The following is a 23,680-nucleotide window of genomic DNA, read 5'->3' as shown; positions in this document are numbered from 1 at the left end:
TGTGGATGTCATATTACTTATTTATAGATCTATCCAGTCTTCACTAAATCAAACCATCTATATAATGGCAATATACCTATCTTCATCACACTCTCACCATTATCATGAATCCCACATTATGAGATAAACTATCCCTGTATTTAAGGATAAATAGCATATATGTGTATGTATATAATATCCTCATGTGACGTAGATATGGAAAAATGTTAAAAACTATTGAATCAAAATAAAATTAAAGAAAAAAGAAATATCACATTGTCCTCCATCAAAATGTATGATTTTTGTTTTAAAACATTTTTAAAAACAAATTGAAAAAAACTAAGCTTTGAAAAACAAAGTAGTATAACTAGTAATTAGTAGCCTGCAGACAAAACTCAACACTATTTTAAAAAGGGAAACACAATCTGAACAAGAAACAATGTGATAATCACATTGCTCTTCATGTATTAAAAAATTAACTGATATGAGAATAAAGCAAGAAAATATCACCCACTGCTAAAAGAAAAAACATTTCATAGAAATAGACCCAGAAATTACAGTGATGATGAAATGGAGTGATCAAGAACTTTAAGAGACCTATTACTTTTTGTTCAAAAAGTAATAAGATAAATCAAAGGCCTAAACATTTACTGCCTAAGGATGCAATATAATGTACACAATTAAAAAAATAATTAGATTATGAAAAATACTGATACATGGAATAAGGTAAATTTGAAAAGATTGTTCTTAGTAATAAAAAATCTAACATACAAGGATTAAAATTTGTATGATTCCATTTAAGAAAATTCTAAAATACCAATAACAAAACAAACAACCCACTTAAGAGGTGGGCCAAGGGCATAAATAGACATTATTCAAAAGAGAAAATCCAAATGGCCAACAGACACATGAAAAAATGTTCAGGATCACTAGCAATCAGAGAAATGCAAATCAAAACTATAATGAGGTTTCACTTCACCCCGGTTAGAATGTCTTATACATAGAAATCAGCTAACAACAGATGCTGGAGAGGATGTGGGGAAAAAGTGACACTAACCCACTGTTGGTGGGAATGTAAACTGGTAAAGCCACTATGGAAGACAGTTTGGAGATTGCTCAGAAACATGAATATAGCCCTACTATACAACCCAGCCATCCCACTCCTTGGAATTTACCCAAAGGAAATAAAATTGGCAAATAAAAGAGCTGTTTGCGCCTCAATGTTTATTGCAGCTCAATTCACAAAAGCTAAGACCTGGAATCAACCTAAATGCCCATCATAAGTAGACTGGATAAAGAAATTATGAGATATGTACTCTATAGCATACTATACAGCAGTAAAAAAATGAAATCTGGTCATTCGCAATAAAATGGAGAAATCTGGAAAACATCATGCTGAGTGAAATAAGCCAGTCCCAAAGGGACAAATATACGTTCTCCCTGATCTGTGACAACTAACTGAGCACCTAAAAGGAAACCTGTTGAAGTGAAATGAACACTATGAGAAACAATGACTTGATCAACTATTGTCCTGACTGTCAAGGAACAACTTACTATTTTGTTCTTTTGGTATTTTTTTGTTCTATGTAATAGCATTGGTTGAAATCTTTAATTAACACAGTATTACTATTATTAATATTATTTTTATTATTTATTTATATTATTTTTAATTATTTTTATTATTAATTATTCTTAGGCATTTAAAATTAAATGAAAAGTGATCCCTGTTAAAGATAAGAGTGGGAATAAGAGAGGGAGTAGATGTACAGTTTGGCATATGTTCACTCGGACTTACCCCTAATGGTAGAACTAGAAACGTGTCAGGGGATTCCAATTCAATCCCATCAAGGTGGCATGTACCAAAGCCATCTTACTAATAAAAGTGATTAGTTTAAGTTCATAATTGATCAAAAAGATAGGACTAAATTTCAAAGGGATTACATAAATAAGCCCAGTGTCTGCAAATAATAATTGATAGAATTAAAAAGGAAAGAATGATCCAACATGGGAAGCAAGATACACAGCAGACTCACAGAATGGCAAATGCCTTAAACTACACTCTGGCCTCAGAATCAGCCCTTCAGGCACTCGGATATGGCTAAAACATCCATGAGAGTACTTCAGGCACAGAAAGCCAAGACACTGTAGGGAAAAAAAAAAAAAAAAAAAAAAAAAAAAAAAACAACAACAACAACAAAAAAACCTAAGTGAAAGATCTCTGTGAGTGAGATCCCAGCAGAAAGGGAGGAGAGAACTTCTACTTTGACTATGGCCTTGTCTAAATAAGATCAGAGTTTGTGAACTCAAGAGGCTTCCATAGCTGTGGCAGCTCATGATAAGAGCCTCGGGTGATTACTGATGTTATAAAAAAAGATTGTCAATTGTTAAATCAACAACAGGAGTCACTGTGCATTTACTCCCCATGTAGGATCTCTGTCCTTAATGTGTTGTAATTTGCGAATTAATGGTAAAACTACTACTCAAACAGTGCTTTATACTTTGTGTTTCTGTGTGGGTGCAAACTGTTGTAATCTTTACTTAGTATATACTAAGTTGATCTTCTCTATATAAAGATAATTGAAACTGAATCTTGATGAAGAAGGGGAATGGAGAGGGAGTGGAAGATGGGATGGTTGCCGGTAGGAGGGAGGTTATGGGGGAAAAGCCGCTATAATCCAAAAGTTGTACTTTGGAAAATTATATTTATTAAACAAAACTTGAAAAAAAATTAGAAAAGGAATAGGGTAAATTTATAAAGTTTTTTTAGTAATAAAAAATCTATCATACAAGTATTAATATATGTATGATTCCATTTAAGAAAATTCTAGAATAGGCAAAACTAATTAATGACAGAAAGTCAGTAATTGGTTAAGTCCATAGATGTGATGGGAGATTGACTACAATGTGCAAAAGGGAACTTCATATGGTAATGAGATATTCTTTTTTTATAGTTATTGAGATAACATATTTTTTACTAATAATACACTCAAGGACTTAGAACTCCTCTAAATAAGAACTCAACAGGGAAAAAAAGTGAAAATAGGGAAGGGTTATACATTATAATCAAATGAAGACCATTTTTATACAAATATATAACTAGAAATTGAAGAAACAGAACATTGAAAATAGGAGCACTGTCTTATTTTTATTTATGTAAAAGGAATAAATTTTATTTATTTTAATATATGTACGGTTTCAAGAGCATAATGATGCTTCTCACCCTACTCTTCCCTAACCCTCCTTCTTCCTTCCTTTCTTATTTTTCTATTAATTTTTACGATGACATATTTTCAGTTTACTTCATAATCACAAGCTTATCCCTCCACTAAATAAAGAATTCAGTAAGTAGTAATCAGAAAAACCACTGTTCTTCAAGAGTATAGACAAGAACTATAAACAATAATCAAATCTCAAAAGCGTGTTTTATTATGCATAAATTATTCCCCAAAAAGTTAAGGAAAAGAAAGTTGGTAAAGAAATAGAGGGAGGAGAGAGTAAGAGAGAGCCTGCGAATCCTTTTCACAGAATGTTTCCCAGGATGGAGAGTAGTGTGTGACACTCAGTTTAAATAGCAGGCTGTGCAGTAATACCAGAAATAGTTGAGCCACAGGAAGCGATACCCCAAAGCCCTCCCTTCCCTCATCCCCTCCCCTGAGCTGCCCCACTTCTCTATGGCCTATTAAAGAGGCATTTAAGACTCTGCCAACTGGCCTATTCTGAGATTCATTATTTTGATTGTTTCATGTGCTTATGTACAGTAAAAATTTGGGCAACTTTTCTTCTTTTTTAATTTATTATTTATTTTGCGATGTAGGATTACAGAGAGTAAAAGGAAGAGACAAAGTGAAGCAGGCAGACATACAGGATAAAATTGATTAGGTTTGTGAGCTGGAAGACCACGCCTTCGCCACGCCCCTGTGTGACCTCATGCCCCTACCTGGCCACACCTGAGTGCCCACCAGCCAATCAGGTTAATGAACCACTCCCCTTTGGAAATGGGTTAAAAGCCTGGGATAAGGTATGTCCAGCCTCTTCTTTGCCCTGGCCTCCAGGGCACATGGCCTTCAGGCCACCCCCTTAGGCTTCCTGGCCTAGATGCTCTTCCATGTGGCTGGTTCCTGGTGCTCGGTATGAACCCAGATTTACCCCTCTCTTTTTCTTAGACAAAGCAATCACTCTCCTGTGCATCTTTCTCACTAAATAAAATCTTAAAATGTACCATGCTGCCTTGTACATCTATGCTGGTATTTAGAATTCTTCTCTAAATATTAGGCAAGAACCCACTCAGGCTTATTAATTTTAGGTATTTATTAATAAGCATATGGTGATATTGTATGATACCCCAAATTCCAATAACATATGTGGCACCCCAGATGGGACTTCTGGAGAATTTAATTTTCTTATATATTTTTAAGGGTCCAAATTCCAATATCAAAAGGTCTTCCATGGCCGGTGCCGTGGCTCAATAGGCTAATCCTCTGCCTAGCAGTGCCGGCATACCGGGTTCTAGTCCCGGTTGGGGCGCCGGATTCTGTCCCGGTTGCCCCTCTTCCAGGCCAGCTCTCTGCTATGGCCTGGGAGTGCAGTGGAGGATGGCCCAAGTGCTTGGGCCCTGCACCCCATGGGAGACCAGGAGAAGCACCTGGCTCCTGCCTTCAAATCAGCGCGGTGTGCAGGCCGCAGTGCACAGGCCGTGGCTGCCATTGGAGAGTGAACCAACGGCAAAGGTAGACCTTTCTCTCTGTCTCTCTCTCTCACTGTCCACTCTGCCTGTAAAAATAATAATAATAATAATAAAATAAAAAAGAGTTCTGCAAAAAAAAAAAAAAAAAAAAAAAAAAAAGGTCTTCCATCCACTAGTTCACTCCCCAAATGGTGTCAACAAACAAAGCTGTGCCAATCTGAAGCCAGGAGCCAAGAGCTTCTTCTAGATCTCCCACGTGGATGCAGGGGCCCAAGGACATGGGCCATCTTCTACTGCTTTCTCAGGCCAAAGCAGAGAGCTAGTTCAGAAGAGGAGCCTCCAGGACTTGAACTAGCGCCCATATGGGATGCTACTCAGCAGGCAGATGATTAACCTATTGAGCCTCAATGCCAGTTGTTATTTTTCTTCTTTTAATCTATCTATTGTAACATCATTTCAGCAAATCTTTATATAGTATTCTTATATGATCATTGACAATATCATTTTCACCATATTTTCTGCGAAACAGATTGATGTAACCCCCAATTTTCACTTAGATACATTCGAAGGCTATATCATACAAATATAAAACATCAAATAAATCACTTTAAAATAAATTCACATTTTAAGAATTAAATAGAGCCTGAATAGTCACGGACTGGGCATTCCTGATGCTATTTATGCTATACCTTCAATGAAAAGTGAGAAATAGCTGGAGGGGTGTGTGTCTCTGTATGTGTCTGTTTGGGGTAGTCTTTTAGCACAACTGTAGATTGTCCTTTACTTAATCTTATCATTACAATGTCATCATCCTCTGTTGCATGTTCTTCAAACTGATTGGTCATAGTATTTGTCAAAGATAGTGTAACAGGTTACTGTATCATTGTCAACAATACTGAATGTCTATACAAACTGCATACTGCAATGTCTCAGAATATTACAAAGTTCTGTGTTTGCATAGCCATCAATTGAATTTAGAAAGGAATCCCAGAGGGGGTTCATTTGCACAGCATTTACATTGCCATTCTTGTCAATTAGCTCAAACATAAGCCAATTCAGTAGACACTTATCAGGCCAAACTAAAGAAAAATAAACCAGTTCATTTTAGATTACCTAACAGGAGGTATAAATATGGTAATGGAAATAAAGAAAAATATAATGAATGTCAAACTGAAGCTTAATATTTTCAGTGTCGTAAATATTTCAGAACACTAATTTTATTTAATTTAGTGTGTGCATGTGGGTGTGTGTATGTGTATTTTTTCTTCCTTTCAAACCTAAATCCATCCTTCAGAAACACAGGCAGTTGTCTTTTTCTTTCCTTTTTTTTTTTTTTTTGAGATACATTTATTTATTTGAAAAGAATGGAGTTGAGAGAGATATAGAGACAGACAGAGACAGAGAGAGACACACAGAGAGAGAGACAGAGAGAGATCTTCCATATCTGGTTCACTCCTCAAGTGTCCACGTTTGTGAGGACTGGGACAGGCTGAAAGTAGGAGCCAAGAATCCATTGTGGGTCTGCCAAGTGGAGTGATAAGAATCCGAATACTTGGAACTTCATTCTGCTGCCTCCAATGTACCTTAGCAGGAAGCTGGATTGGAGTAGAGGTGGGAATTGATCCCAGTCACTTGGATATGGGATGTGGGTGTACCAAGTGACAGTTTAATCTGCTGTGCCACAACAACCACCCGTCATTAAAAAAAAAAAAAAAAAAAAAAAAAAAAAAACATAAGTTTTGTTTCTGAAGAATTTTAAACTTACAAAACAAAAATTGTGAAGCAGCACAATGATTTCCCATATGCCTCAAACCCAGCTTCCTTTATTATTAGCTTCTTATATTGGTATTAGTTATCTGTCTCAATCAATGAACCACACACAGAGATAAAGTTACTGATCCAGATTTTAAGGCAGCTAAGAATCCTCCATATGCCTGGAGGGTGGACCAGTGGATGAAAGATCTCAATTTTCCTCTCTCTCTCTCTCTCTCTCTCTCTCTCTCTACCTCTCTTTCTCTCTCTCATCCCACCCTCTGTCACTCTGTCTTTCAAATAAATGAACAAATCTTTTAAAAAAACAGCTGACCAGGTCGGCACTGTGGCTCACTAGGCTAATCCTCCGCCTGCGGTGCCAGCACTCCAGGTTCTAGTCCCTGTTGGGGCGCCGGATTCTGTCCCGGTTGCTCCTCTTCCAGTCCAACTCTCTGCTGTGGCCCGGGAGTACAGTAGAGGATGGCCCAAAGTGCTTGGGCCCTACACCAGCATGGGAGACCAGGAGGAAGCACCTGGCTCCTGGCTTCGGATCAGCGCTTGGCGGGGGTGAAAGAACGGAGAAAGTAAGACCTTTCTCTCTGTCTCTCTCTCTCTCTCACTGTCTAACTCTGCCAGTCAAAAAAAAAAAACAAAAACAAAAACCCAAACAAACAAAAAAAACCACCAACCAAACAAAAAACAAAACAAAACAAAACAGCTAACCAATACTGGCATGTAGATTTTCAAATACATATTTTGCAATACCCATACCTACTTATTGTCAATTATGTTGCTTTTTGTATTCTGCAAGTAGATCTGTTCCACAAATATCAAAAATTAGCGAAATTCATAGGTTGGTTTTAAGAAATTGCTAAATATTTCCTTGATTCAGTATTTAGATACATAAAACTTATCACTTGAAAATGAATTCTAACATTCTCCTCAAAGCATTCAAAGCAGTTTACTTTGTTAATAGAAAATAGAAAGAGTATATTGCTTGCAAAATCCAGATGCAGTGTGAATACTGGACATGGATTTTGTTTCCCTAAAACATCAACTGTCAGTTTAAAACTGGCATTAATGCTTTATACATTCTTTGTGTGCTTGCTATTCCTATTAAAGCTTTGGGAAATTGTATATGTGTTGAAACAGAACATGAAGCTCATGAGCCAAGAGCATAGGTATCTTACAGTTACCCAAGATGACAATACAGCAACATTGTATTCCAAATGCATGTTTGTCTTAGATTTTGTCAAGAGTGTCAAACAAGGATTTTCTGTACCTTTTTTGTCCCTGCCCATATGCCACCTCCTCCTTTCTATTCCCTTCAACATCCTATGTTTGCCTGCTAGGGTAAGAACCAAGTTGACAGTGTCAGCCAAATTCTTTCCTTTGTCTTAGCTAGGAAATGAATTGAACTGACTCTTCTCTGAAGATAAAATTAGAACCAGGAGGCATCATCAGCGTCTGTGCTAGAATAACAGCTGCTAGGTGGCAAAGGTCATAGCTTAGCAATATCTTTATCAGCCTAGAAGGCAATACACTGCTGGGGATAGAGAAAATACTTAATCTTATAACAGCAGTTAACAAATTAAGTACAGAAGACGTCCAGGGTACTCTATTTGTTTTGCAACTAATAGAAATTCATCAGTGGTATTTAAATAACTTCCAAGAGCTATGCTGTTAAGTGATAAAACATTCATAATGAAAATTCTAGAGTCCCATGTTTGGTGCAGTGGTGAAGATGCTGCTTGGCACACCTGCTTGTGCCATCAGAACGCTGCTCTGAGTCGGTCCTGACTACAGCTTCCTACTGTTACAAGCTCTGGGAGGCAGCAAGTGATGGCTCCATGTGCTCCCTACTACTCACATGAGACTTGACTGGACTTGAGTAGTAGGCCCCTGGCTTTGGCCTGGCCCAAATCTGGTGGTTGTGGGCATTAGGGGAGTAAATTCACATATGGGAGTTTTATTTCTGTTTTCTACCCCTCTTCTTTCAAATAAAAAAAAAGAGTCTTAAATAATTCTTCAATAATCTTTTTCTGTAATTGTAAAATTATTTTAATGAAAAATAACCAAGAGTGCTTGCATGTTATATTTAACAAGCACAGCAGTGATTTAACAGACATATCAAAGAGTATAACTAATATTTAATAAATAAAAATTTTATTTCCTTTGAAATATTTAAGCTTATGAAATAGAAAAAGAAACACTTTGAAATCACTCTTTGAGTGCACCTCTCTGATTGTATTTTTTCCCCTCCCCAAAAGTTGAAACTTTGTTAAATTTGTTTGCATTATTGTTTTTCCCACATTTCATGAAATATACATATAACTAAATAGTACTTTGAAATTTAACCTGATTAATATTGAATTATTGGTTTTATCCATTTCTGTTGTTACACGTTACTCCATTGTCTGAATGGATCTAATTTTGTTTATTCTTTCTATTGATAGATGTCTCAATTTTTTCCATTTTTTATCTTGTATAAGTAATAATACAATATATATTCTTATGCATATTTATTTGCACAAAAGTGGACAGACTACTCATATATAACTAATACAATTGGTGGGTAATAAATGTTTATTTTTCTCCTTTTGATTGATAAGGTATACTTTTCAATTTTCGTGAATCATATTTTAATTTAATTCTTTCAGAAATTAGACGTTTCCTAATGGTATAATGAGGTTATCACAGATGTTTTTGCTTAACATGAAAACTTAAATTAAACATGAATTGCATTCTTAGAATTTCTAATTTGAATGTTTAGAAACCTCGAGATAATTACTTGTAAATGTTCACCCATGATTTTATTTCCTTCACTTCTAGACAAAATATAAATATGTCTTTGTTTTCAAAAATAGCATTTCCTACATATTCACAACTTTCAAATAATTAAGTGGTAGGTAAAATTCAAATTTTCATTTGACAGGTACATTGTAATGATCATAAATCTCTGTGGTAATTGATAATTCATGTACACTATACACTAACTAAAACACTTACAATGTGTTCATCCAAGTTAATGGAAGAATAGCATATTTACTAATTAATCATGTTGTACTATGTCAAAAGTAAGAGAAATTATTGGTCAGTTATGATTTATTCCATTACATGAGGTTGAATATTTCTGTTGGTGTTACTCCCAATTAATGTATAGAAAGAAAAAAATTCTTATCATCTTTTTCTATTAGAAATTTAAATTTAAAAACATGTATCTAAACCCATTTAACATAATTTTTAAACTCATAACAATAGACATCTAACTTATTGGATAATGTCAAACTTTTCTATGGTGGTTTTGTAAAATTATATATAAACGCACTGAAATAACAAAAATTATATTTGAAAATGTTGTGGCCTTCACTATGGCCCAGCAGGTTAAGCCTCTACCTTCAGGGCTGGCATCTCATAGAGGTGGTGGTTCCAGTCCTGACTGCTTCACTTCTGATCCAGCTCCATGATAACGTGCCTGGGAATACAGCAGCAGAAGGCACAAGTCTCTGGGCCCCTGCCACCCATGTGTGAGACCCACAAGAAGCTGCTGGCTCATGGCTAATGCTTGGGACAGCCCCAGTTTTTGCAGCCATTTGTGGAGTGAACCAGTGGATGGAAGATCTTTCTCTCTCTGTCTCTCCCTTTCTCTTTTTGTAATTCTGCTTTTCAAATAAATAATAAATAAATCTTTAAAAAAAAGACATGTTTAATGGAATTTAAAAATAAGCTTATAATGGTGAAAAATTTAAAATCCCCGCATAAGTTTTTCATAATATACATATTCCATGAATATTATGAACCTTTTATTTGTAGCAATATAAAAGATACCTCATTTCTTTACATAGGATGAACATTTTGCATTGTCAGACTTTTTAATTTTTTTTACTAGATGGAGGCTATGATCTAGTGTCTGATATGCACCTTGCATTATTAATGAGGTTGAGCATCATTTCTTTTATTTATTGGACATTAGCATTTCCTCATCTGTGAAATGCCTATTAGATACGTCATCAGGTTTTCTACAAACAATGGAGTTGCTGACTAGAATTAAGGAACTAAAAACCGACATTCAGATTCTGACATTACCACCTAATACCTGTGAGACTGAATCACATTTTTAAAATTTCTTGCTTAATATTATCATCTCAGAATCTGAAATTATCAAAGAACTCTTGAAATGATTAAAATTAATATTTAAAATCCACTTTAAGTACCTGTATATAACCACACCTATAAATATCAATTATTACTATTTCTCTATAAAATTATTTTTAATGTAGATTGAAGTTATGGAATCTGGGGCAAGAAAAATAAGAGGAACTGTTTAGAGGAAATAAAGCTATGTGTGTGTAAATGGTTTGCACATATCTATGGAGATCAGAGCTTTGAACTGGGGAGGATGATTGAAAGAAAGCATTCACAGTGAAGCTTACCAAGCACAAATCATCCTACATGTTCATTTCTCTTAAGATACCAGGGGATTCCAATTCAATCCCATCGAGGTGGCATGTACCAATGCCATCTCACTGTTCCAGGTGATCAGTTTCAGTTCACAGTTGGTCATGGTGAAGGGACTGGGAGTCAAAGGGAGCACATAGACAAGTCTAGTACCTGCTAACGCTAACCGATGGAGTAAATAAAGGGGAGAGTGATCCAACATGGGAAGTGAGATACTCAGCAGACTCATAGAATGGCAGATGTCCTAAATAGCACTCTGGCCTCAGAATCAGCCCTAAAGGCATTCGGAGCTGGCTGAAAAGCTCATGAGAGTATTTCAGGCATGGAAAGCCAAGACACTCTGGCAAAAGATCTCTGCGAGTGAGATCCCAGTGGAAAGAACAGGGCATCAAAGAAGGAGGTACCTTTCTCTGAAGGGAGGAGAGAACCTCCACTTTGACTATGACCTTGTCTAAACAAGATAAGAGTCGGAGAACTCAGAGGGCTTCCATAGCCTTGGAAACTCATGACTGGAGCATAGGGAGATTACTGATGCCATAGACAGGAGTGTCAATTGGTAAAGTCAACAACAGGAGTCACTGTGCACTTATTCCTCATGTAGGATCTCTATCCTTAATGTGCTGTACATTGAGATTTAATGCTATAACGAGTACTCAAACAATATATTTCACTTTGTGTTTCTATCGGGGTGCAAACTGTTGAAATCCTTACTTAATGCATACTAAACTTATCCTCTGTAAAAAAAAAAAAAAAGAAAAGAAAAAAAAAAAAGAAATTATCAATTCCCAACTTGACTCTCACTGGGATTAAACATGACAATAGGTATGCTCTGATTTCATCATCATTTAAAAAAATCATCTATTATTTTTCACTTTATGTTTCTGTGTGGGAGCAAACTGTTGAAATCCATACTTAATGTATACTAAGCTGATCTTCTGTATATTAAGATAATCGAAAATGAATCATGATGTGAATGGAAGGGGAGAGGGAGTGGGAAAGGGGAGGGTTGTGGGTGGGAGGGACGGTATGGGGGGGAAGCCATTGTAATCCATAAGTCGTACTTTGGAAAATTATATGCATTAAATAAAAGTTTTAAAAAAAAAGAATAAATGTTATATACTGTAAGTGATAAATGTAATACATTTTAAGAATTAAATGCTGTATGATATACTTGAAAAAAAAAAGATATAATAAATTAGAGTTTAAGTCAATAAAAATTGAAACAATAGCCTAATATGTGCTAGCTTTCTGAAATTGCAAGCAGCTAGTCCTCTGAGTTCAAAATGAGAAATAAGTATTTTAGTTGAAAATAAGATAAATAGGAATTTAACAAGTAAGCTTTAGACAATAATAGGAATACAGATATTTCTGCTGTTCAGTTTCCCTTTATATGTCTAATTAACCTTTACTTACTGAGAAACCATTCTAATTTGATTGACAGCTCCAGAGTTGGCACCAGTAAGATGAGTTGACAAACTCTGCTGGAAAATTATGCTTTATTAATACATCATTAAACACTTTAAATGGATTCCAATGGTGTATGTCTAAGGAAGGAAATAATTCAGCATTTGTTAGTTACTGACAGAGTACAGAACTGAATTTACATTATAAGTCTTACACTAAAATTCTTAATGTACCAGCAATTGAATTACACATTACAAAATGATTATGTATGTCATCTGCCTCTTTGCAAGGGAGAACTATAAATGTTAACGATTATACACTTTCATCCAGTCAAAAGGATATTATCATATAGTAACATGAGCTGGAAAAGTATGAGTACAAATAAAATGAAACTTAGATTTATTTTCATTATGTATGTGATGAGTATTTAATCCACTTATTGTTTGAAACTGAATGATGTCATGTGTAGCTGAAATAGAATTTGATTTGTACTTTGCTTTTAATGCACACACAATCAGTAAGAACATTTGTGATTTTAAAGTACCACTGCACTGTATTTTTCTATATATGTTAACATGCTAAATCACTTCAAGGAAAAAATTGTGTTTGAGTATACACACAGTTATACTTTTATTTTAATATTGGCCACCAATCTAAATTAGATATGTTTTTACTGCCTAAATAGTTTATCATATTCTTGAATCTATGGGAAAAGTCAGAAAAAATATTTGTAGATGTTTTATTTCATTCATGTTTGTACGTGCAACATAAAAATATTGCCTTGGAGATACATCATATGTGGAATTTTAAAATACAGCAGGCATGTGGTGCAGCAGTTAAGTTGCTGCTTGGGACAAGCACATGCATCCCATATTGTAGTGTCTAGTTCACGGCTCAGCTCCTCTCTTCCCACCCAGCTTCCTGCTAATGTGCACCTTGGGAGGCTGCAAGTGATGGCTCAGGTATTGTGTCCCTGCTCTCCACATGGGACACGTGGATGGAGTTTTGGGTTCCTAGTTCAGCTGTTGCGGGCTTTTGGTAAAGTGAACCAGTGAGTAGAAGACTTCTTTGCATGTATCTCAATCTCTACCTTCCTCTACACTCAATGTCTTGCTGCCTTTCCAATAACATAAAAATAAATAAAAATATTTTCACCAAATATATGTTTTTAAATGAATATAGTATGAGTAATACTTTGAAAAAATATACAAGGTCTTTTTAATTTCTATATAATTAAAAGTCATTACAAATTATGCTGATTTCTACATGAAGAATAACCTTTTAGGTAAAGACTGTGAGATGGTTCTACAAACACTCATGCAGGGAATCTAGAGTTTTCTCATGCATGAAAACATTTCAATACTTTATAAAAATTTTATTGATTTATTTTCATTTTTATCTAAGAAGAGGAGGGGGAGAGAGAGAGAGAGAGAGATTGAATCTTCCATGCATTGGTTCTCTGTAAATGTTGACAACAGCCAGCGCTGGGCCAGACCTAAGCTAGAGGTTGGGGAATCCATCTAGGTTTCCCACATGAGAGGCAGAGATACAGGTGCTTGAGACATCTTCTGCTGTTTCCCAGGTGCGCATTAGCAAGGAGCTAGATGAAAAGCAGAACAAGGACTCAAACTAGGCATTTTGATATGGGATGCAGGTGTCTCAAGTGAAGACTTTCCTACTGTACCAATCTCCTGCCCTGAAATATTTTATATGCTGAAAATGAATAACTGCATACACTCAATCTCTTATTATCCTGTATCTTTAAAGCAAGCAACTAAACAATTGAAATTGTGAATAACTACAATCTTCAACAGACAAAAATGTTAGAAGCATTGAAAAAGAAACATTTAGTTGCCTCCATAGACACCTTTGGAATCCTCTTACCTATAAATAAAGCAATGTGTGGGGCCGACGCAGTGGCACAGAGAGTTAAGCCCTGTCCTGAAGCGCCGGTATCCCATATGGGCGCAGGTTTGAGACCCGGCTGCTCAACTTCTGATCCAGCTCTCTGCTATGGCCTGGGAAAGCAGTAGAAGATGGCCCAAGTCCTTGGGCCCCTGCACCAAAGTGGGAGACACGGAAGAAGCTCCTGGCTCCTGGCTTCAGACGGTGCAGCTCTGGCTGTTGCAGCCAATTGGGAAGTGAACCAGTGGACCTCTCTCTCTCTCTCTCTCTCTGTGTGTGTGTAAATAAATGAATATTTAAAAAAATAAAACAATATGTAATTTACCTTCTGCAAAATACATACACTAGTAACAATCAACGAATGCTTAGGTTGTAGTGGGCACTGGTAGTATGTAAAGAAACATTACAACAAAGGCTATTTCTGAAACTGTGGAGAATCATGTATCCATGCAAACTTTTGCTAAAATTGCAGTTTATGGAAAAAGTTATTCATGTTCATTTTACCAGGTGGGAATGTACAGAAGAATTGTTATCACTGAATTCACAGTTTAGATGGGAGTAAGATAGTGAAGCCAGAAAGAAAAATGATCAAGGAGAGGGCAGCCAAGAGCAAGAAAGAAGCTCTGTTTTTGAAATGAAAGTAAGGGAAAGTGAACCACAGGTAGACAGAAATGATACTGAAAATAGAGTGTGATAAGGAAAACAAGAATCGTAAACTCACAGTCAATTTTACACACTGCCCTTAAGTTAGAAGTCACAGCCAGGAGATCAGATGCCAAAATAAAACCTTCTGGACAAAGAAAAAAACTGGCATAATGCTAAGAAGAAATTCTCTTATACAAATTTGTTTATCTGTGATTAGTCACTAGAAGCATACTTTATATATTCTCCCTTTGGAATTTTTGAATATCAATATTTTACAATAAATCCAAACTTCCTTTATGCCTTTATTCAACTAGACAGAGTATATTCTTTTTTTTTTTTTTTGAAGCATTTTATTTTATCTTCAATTACTATCACGGTTCTGTCTCTCATACTCATATGTTTTTCTTGGGTAGATTATTTTTTATATGTACAAACACACATACTCTTTCACACTAACTTTCAGATCCTGTTTCTTTTTTTATTTATTTATTCATTTATTAAAGATTTATCTATTTATTTATTTGAAAGTCAGAGTTATACAGAGAGAAGAGAGGCAGAGAGGTCTTCCATCTGCTGGTTCAATTCCCAATTGGCCTCAATGGCCGGAGCTGTGCCAATCTGAAGCCAGGAGCCAGGTGCTTCCTCCTGGTCTCCCATGCAGGTCCAGGGGCCCAAGGACTTTGGCTATCCTCCACTGCATCCCAGGCCACAGCAGAGCGCTGGACTGAAAGAGGAGCAACCGGGACTAGAGCCCGGCACCCATATGGGATGTCGGCGCCGCAGGCAGAGGATTAACTAAGTGAGCCACAGTGCCGGCCCCTCAACAGAGTATATTCTGATTAGAATGGCAGGAGATAGAATTGAACCTGCTTTCATGTGAGTATTTAATCTGGAAATACTGTGATAATCCTGTCATTCTGTTTTTTTCTCTGTGTGTTTGGGTAGGCATTAAGGGATAATAAGAAATAAAGGTGTCATAATCCACTGTTTGTGGGAATGTAAACTGGTCCAGCCACTCTGGAAGACTGTATGGAGATACCTCAGAAATCTCACTTTAGACCTACCATTTGACCTAGCCATCCCACTCCTGGGAATTTACCCAAAGGAAATAAAATCAGCATATGAAATAGCTATTTAACCCCCCATGTTTATTGCATCTCAATGCATAATAGCTAAGACATGAAATCAACCCAGATATCCATTGAATGAAGAGTCTACTGAAGACTGGTTAAAGAAATTATGGATTATGCACACCATGGACTACTACAGAGTAGTAAAAAAAGATGTTTTACCATTTGCAAGGAAAAAAATGGATGCAACTGGAAAACATTATACTTATGAAATAAACCAGTCCCAAGAAGACAAATACCATGTATTCTCCCTGATCTGTAGTAACTAATAGAATATCTAAAAGGTAATCTAAAGAAGTAAAATTGACACTTTGAGATATTACGGCTTTGAATAGCCCTTTCACCAGTAGTTACAGAGTAATAGAATTGAAATTGCATGCTAAAATGTAATAGATCAGAACCCAATTAAATATCAGGAAGATATTTTTATAGGAAGGCCAGAATTTGTCAGACAGTTTTAGATAATGCACAGTATCATCCAAAAAGAGATGGAATATGCTCCAAAAGCCAAAAGGATTAATTTAGATTATAGCAACTAGTAAAAATGGAAAGAAAACAAATAATAAGATGATGCCACATCTCAAGCAGGATGAAAACAACACATATTCAGAAGTATGTTTGCAGATAAGAAAATCCTGTAAAAGAGTCAAGACATTAATCAAGGAAGATTATAACTGTACCAATGCCAGCAAGGCTGATGATAGGAGGATGCCTTGGAAGGTAGCACACATGGAGACAATTTAATGGATAATGTATAGACAATATTTATAATGAAAACATATCTGCATATACCATGAAGTTAAATTTTAGAAAGATACTGGAAGAAATGATAAACGTTGTTTTTTATAAAAAGAATCATGGGAAAAATGAAGAAAGAAAAGTGACAGTGTTGCACAGTGATTAAAAACCAAGATAGTCTTAGGTAGTGTAAGAGAGTCCATCATTCAATGAAGTCAGTGAACACATACTGTGGCTAAAGCACATGATTTTAGAGAATAATACAAAGTTGGATAATGCGTATTTCCCAACCTCAAAAATTACAGTTTGAATTTAAGAATTATTTACTGGCTTTTACAATGAATACATCAAGTGTTTAATTTATAGTAGTCTCAAAACAGATTAGTTGAAAACAAGACACTAGTTTTTAGTTAAATCTTTTGATTCAAGTAATAGGACTTCACAAAACTTAATCCTGGGGGGACTAAAAGAAGTTGGATGATAGATATCAAAACACAATTAGAAAGAAAAAATTCAAGTGTTCTACATCACACTTAGGGGGACTCTATTTCATAATAATCCATTATGTATTTTATACAGAACTGACAAAACTGAACATCTCCAAACAAAGAAATTATTAGTAGATAGTAATGCTGGTTCCTATATTTGATCAGTACACGTTGTGTATATATATATTGATATATCAAACTGTGCCCCATACGAATGTGAGATTACTATATATTAATTAAAAAGAAATAAATCAAATATATCATTTTGTTGTGGGGAAATGGAAACACACAGATAGAAAAGAACAAGGTGATGGAAATGAATTCTTAAACTGAAAAGTCAAATTAATAAATTAAAGCAAACAAAAGCAAGCAGTCATGAGTCTTCTCAAAGTACATGGAAAATGTACGTGGCCTTTGATTTTTCCACAAACTTTTTGATGCTCCTTCATATGTGATTCATGCTTGTGATAAAAGCAAGTTCCTTCAGGATAACTGCATTATCCAGATGGAAGGCAGTGAACTGCACAAGACTATCAGTACATCTCATCGGGTTCCATCTCATGCTTGTAGGTCCCAGCCTGCTTACTATCTTCCCTTCTGAATTTCTTTCCCAATGAAATTCAAGATCTAGCATTTGGAATAGAACACATACCCTTTTCTATTGCTAAATCACCTCCCACAATTGTGTAAGCCAATTGCTTATTACAAATCCCTAAATATATACCATATGCCAACAAAAATCCACTAGGAGATAATTTAGGATAAAAGAGAGTCTTTATTTTTCAGGAAGCAATTTGCAAAATGAGCCTTAAGTACACCATGAAAGTACTGTCTAAAGGAACCAAGAAAGGGAGCTTTATTATTATATATTTTTTTTTTTTTCAAAGAGAAAGTTCCTGCTCAGAGTCCTACTCAGGTCCACTACCCTGATGAGAGATACAAGATGTAAGCTTGCAGGCAGGAAGTGCTCAGTCCTGATGGGCTGATACTTAAAACTGACCACAAGTCACAGTTCTGTGGCCAAATCTGGGTGGTGAAATGAGACTTTTCAGAGGCTGTGTATCTTAAGAGTCTAAAGAGAAACACGATTGAGCAAGGACCACAGAGTGGTTTTCAGGGCATTATAGAGTATGTGTGTATAGTCTAGTCAGAGAATTGTTGCTTGGCTCCAGTTTGCATTTCAGGCCCCATTGTTACCATATGAGGGGGTCCATTGCCTGATAATGCACACAAAGACCAGGCAGTGACACTGGACTTCTCAGAAGAGAGAGGCTTTAGTCTTATGTTTCACCAGCAAAGGAGGCAGGAAGTATGATACAAATCTGTCTCCTCAACTGGAGGTTTAGGGAAAGTTTTAAGGATTGGGAAAAACTGGTATGAGAAATCATTGGTGAAGCAAATTTTGAATTGAGGGGCTTGGAATCAAGCAATTTATGATAAAGTTTAGTGAACAGTCTCTGACATCTAAGTTCCAATTGTGATCCATTCTCTTTGGTTCCACAAGTTAGATTTCATCTCTCTCTGCATGTACCCATGTCCTTTTGTGCTTATGTGACTCAGGCGTAAACAATTCTCTTAAGGAAACAGGAAGTCATTCAGACTCAACTTTTTCTAGGGTTTACAAACACAAATTATATTTGTGTATATGTATGTGTGTGTGTGCACACACATGTGTATGTGTGTGCACTATACTGTTTCTGAGTTTCTGGAACTGGTTCTCTGAACAGATTAGATGTAAAGGCAATAATGTCTGGCTCACACTGGTAAGTTATAGCCGAGCACAGCAAAAACTCAAATCACACTAATCCAAAACTACAACCAAGTACTTATAAAAGTCAGGGCTCTGGATGATCTCAGAATATTTTGATTAAAATAGATGCATAATGGAATTAGTTGGGTGTTTCTATCTGTGCTGCAGAACATAAGAAAAGAAATTGATAGGCTTAGGACCCTCAATTCCCAGCTCAAGACCTCATGAAAGACCTGAAAACTTTTGACTTCTCTAAACAAAACCTCTGTCTCCTGTAGGTATAAGGTCAAGATTTCTGAAAAAACGAACCCAAAGTCACATTTTGCAAGTGAGTTAATTACAATGCAAATGAAATTTCCAAACTCACAAAGTCACCTTTTCAAAGTTAGGCATTGACTGAGGAGGAATAGAATCCTGAAAATTGAAATAGAAACACATTAATGAATTCCAACAAAAGTAGGGATCTCCATAAGTTCTCAAGCTATAAAGCTTTAGGTCCCTAAATTCTGTTGACTCATCTTTGCCAGTAGAAGAAGGCCTTCCAGTCTACCTGAACATTTGGTCTTTTTTGGCCAGAAGAACATGCAAATTCCTTGCTGATGTTTATGTCACTACTGGATCTCTGCAGTATTCAACTTAACCATCTCTCTTTGCTCTTGATACATAATTAGACTCAAATATTGGCATGAACAAAGAGTGAAGAACAAAGTGTTTGGTTTCCATGAGAAGGATCCTAAAATTTGGAATGAGGTTATATCTTATTCTGTGTAGGCATCTTTAAAAAGCCACCATGTATCATGTGTCTTAAAAACAACAGAAACTTATTCTTAGAATTCTGGCATTTAAAATGTCTAAGGCCAAAATGTTGTTTAATTCAGCATCAGGATAAGACCTATTTCTTAGTTCAGAGATCGCTTCCCTTCACTATGTCTTTACAAATAAGTTCCAGACATTATATTTTATAAGAACACTAATCCCATTTGCGAGTTTGTTGTCTTCATGGCATAATTATCTCTCCAAAGTCTCCTATCCCCCAATACCATCATCTTGAGGTTTAGGGTTTTATCATAAATTTTGAGGGGGTCACAATTATTCAGGCATTTGCAAGCTGGAAACAATATGTCACTGAAGCTGGAGACATTGAATCTCGAAACTCTATTGTATTTTCTTTGTCAGTGCAAACAGTCCTTCTGTTCTTGTCTGAGGACGTTAACCTTGGCTTTGCCTAAGGAATTTGTAATATAGAGTACCCTAATATAGTACCCACGACAGACGTTGCTGATTTTTCTCAGGAAATACCCTTGCTAATCTTCTTTGCATCTAGACCTAAAATTAGACTCAAGCCTCAGCAAGCTTTACAAAGTGAGGTAAAAAATATGACCCACAAGGTGATATAATACATGATAAAAGAAATGCATAATTTTTCTGATTTAAAAGATAACAATTGGGAGAAACTATAGTTGCGTGAATAGTAGGGGTAAGAGAACAAGGTAAAAGGTATATAAAGGTGGCTAAGGCTTAATTTACTGATTTGGACCCTCTAAGCAAAAACTGTCGGTTCACTACTATAACTGAAGGGTTTAGGAAGGTTTCTAAAGCATTGCTTAGTAGACAGATGGAAATGTGAATCAAAAAGAGGCCTATGATGAAGTTGAAATGCTGGAAGTTCATTGGTATATTGTAGAGGAACATATTCAAAGCTTTAGACACTTCGGAATCTTAGAGTGTTTTATCATGTAATATCTCACATCCTCTTGAAAGGTCAAGAACACTTTTTTTTTAAACAAAAAGTGGGAGAAATTATCAGTTCCAGGCCAGAGAGGGATGCTCATCATACTTGAAAATCTCTGGGACAACACTTCTTTGTAGGTCAGAAATGATAATAATAATGGATACCATTAAACTGAGGACTGAACGCAATGGAAATGACAGAATCCTAAAATGTCAATAGCCAAGTGGCAGCAATTTTGAACCAAAGAAAAAGTGATCATGATAGTTATAATGGATATAGGAGAGAAAACAATAATAAAAATACATGACCTTACATGCAGAGATGTTTGGCATTTGTTACTTGATCAGCTGGTCCATATAAATGAAACATATGGGGAAACTACTATATTTTAATGAAACTCATGAGAAAATTACTATATTTTTCACTTGAATTCAAACTATGGATACTTTGACTCTAGGAGGAAGAAAAGCTTGGAACCAGAAGCCCTAGAATTTGTTACCACACTGTATTGGTCAAAGCAATCAAAGTCAGCCCACATCCAAAAAGAAGGGAAATAATTTCCCTTATTTATTTGGATATTCAACTGAGAAGAAAGAGATTATTTATAAGAGAGCATCAATTACATACTACCCTGTAGTCACAATAATTGTATGCATCTTCTATGGCATGCAATCATCCCTAAAAATCCTCCCTAAAATATTTTATTCACTAGAGTATTGATTCATAATTCAGGGTCTCATCATTATCAGGTATGGATTAATAGCCTTAGAAGTACTGCCCTGGAAAAAGTGTCTCGTGAATTTTCTGCTTTTCAGAGACCTGTTGTCTTTACCCCTACACTCATTTACCTTACACCTCCTTATGCATAAAGAATGACACAAAAACTAAGTACATTTTTTTAATTCTAACCAGAAGTATATTGCTAAATCCCCAACTCCAGAGGAAAATACTGGTTTTTGTTTAGGACACAATTTTGCTTCTAGAAGTAATTCTCAAAGTCTGTTGACTCCTCCCTGGAATTGTCACTCTGCCCTCTCATTCATTCATTCTTTTCCCTTAGAAAGGGATATTATTTGAAGATAAGCATCTGTCTTTCCTTGTATGTAGGTTTATATGACTTGCTTATGTATTAAATTTTTGATGTTATTTTCAGTTAATGATATAAAAATTCTTTTACAAATTTTGAGGACTTGCTGCATATAAAGCTATAATAAAACCTACTTGGACAAATGTGTAACCAGAAATATCACTAGATAGTAATTCTCTCATTACTTAGAGTTTCAACAGTTTGTAATTTACAGAGAAAACCTTGGGTTTGACCTTTTGTTTAACTAACTAAAAATATCTGGAGAGCTTCTTTCGGGCTGGCGACATTTGTAGTGAGATATAATTCATCTTCCCCATCTGCATGTTCTAGGTTTGAAATATTTTCCCAAATTTATTCTGAAAATAGAATAACCCCTTCGTTTTTTTAATTTATTTTATTTTACTGATTTATTTGAGGAGTTGGACAAATGAGAGACAGACTATATAGGGAGAGAAAGAGGGGTCCCGTACTTTGGTTTACTCTCCAAATTCTTGCAACAGCCTTCACAGGGCTGGGCTGAAGCTGGGAGATACAAAACTAATCCGAATTTCTAATGAAGTGGGTAGGAACTCCAGCGTTGCATTAGTGGGAAGCTGGAGTCAGGAATTCCGTCTGGGCTTAAAATCCAATATACAAAAAATGCACATGGGCATTTTATATGGCTTCTTAACTGCCATGCTAAATGTCAGCCCGTATTTTAAAAATTTGGGTGATCCCTTCATATTTGTTCTACAATCTCAACTTTATTATATGCAGCTAAGTAAAACTATTTAATAATTTCATAATTCAACTGAAAGTCTTTTAGCAAAAGTTTGAAATTCACTAAGCGTTGTTATTTTTTTTTTCTTAAGAGGTAGATAATTTTATGTGACAACTTGGGTATGGTACAGAGCTCAGTTGTTAGTTAAACACCAATTTAAATGTTGCTGTAAAGATGATTTTTGAATATGAATGACATTTAAATCACAGACTTTGAATAAGATAGATTAGCTTTCATAATGTAGGTGGACCTCATTCAATCAAGTGAAGGCTTTAAAAGAAAGGCTGAAATTTCCCAAAGAAGAATCAACTCTGCCTCAATATGGCAACATAAAAAATCTGCCTGAGGCCCCTGCTTGCTGATGTGTCTTGCAAAATTCAGACAGAAGATTTTTATGTAAATACCATCTGCATACTCCATTCTAAAAATTCATACCGGATAACTCCCTCAATCACGTTTATTGCATGTTTAAATTAATGTAATCCATGTCTGTTTTTCTGGAGAACACAAACAGATTATTGTGCTGATAATACTTTGAGAGAAATGGAATCTTAAGAATGAGTGTTCTGAATTGATTATGTGACTTCTCGAGTTGCTTACTTAATTTGACTGAATGTGTTGGCCATATTGACACTATTTCCCATAGTAAAAGGAGCACTATTCGACAATGGCATGATATGGCTACAGAGGTATGCAAAATACTACTACTGGATACTTCTAACTAAATAGATAAAAGAGATAAAGTTCTGGCTGATACTGTATTTTGTACCCTAGAACAGTGTGTCAAAATCACTCATATGGTAAAATTGTCTCCTTGCTCTTATTGATGGACAAAGTGAGGAAAGAGATAAATGGACTTAGGGGTTCTAATTACCAGATCAAAATTTCTTTGTTTTTCTTGAATAATATTATCTTTTGGAGTCACAATGTATGTATGTATTACTAGAAACTAAACCAAGATCTCCTCTTACCAGTGTTTGTATTATAATGCAAATTGACTTCTAACCTAATAGAGTACCTACCCTTAAAGTCGGAGAATTGGATGGGATAAAATGGGTTCTTGAAAATAGAAATGAGGATATATGAGAAAGTCCTGATGAAGCTGGAGTCACTGAACAGCTAAGTTCTTTCCCAATAGAATCAATCCTTCTACCCGCATTGAGGTGGC

This window comes from Oryctolagus cuniculus, chromosome 7 (assembly GCF_964237555.1).
Source record: "Oryctolagus cuniculus chromosome 7, mOryCun1.1, whole genome shotgun sequence".
NCBI classification, from domain to species: domain Eukaryota; kingdom Metazoa; phylum Chordata; class Mammalia; order Lagomorpha; family Leporidae; genus Oryctolagus; species Oryctolagus cuniculus.
The sequence above is the reverse complement of the archived record's forward strand: the minus strand, read 5'-3'. Positions refer to the sequence as shown.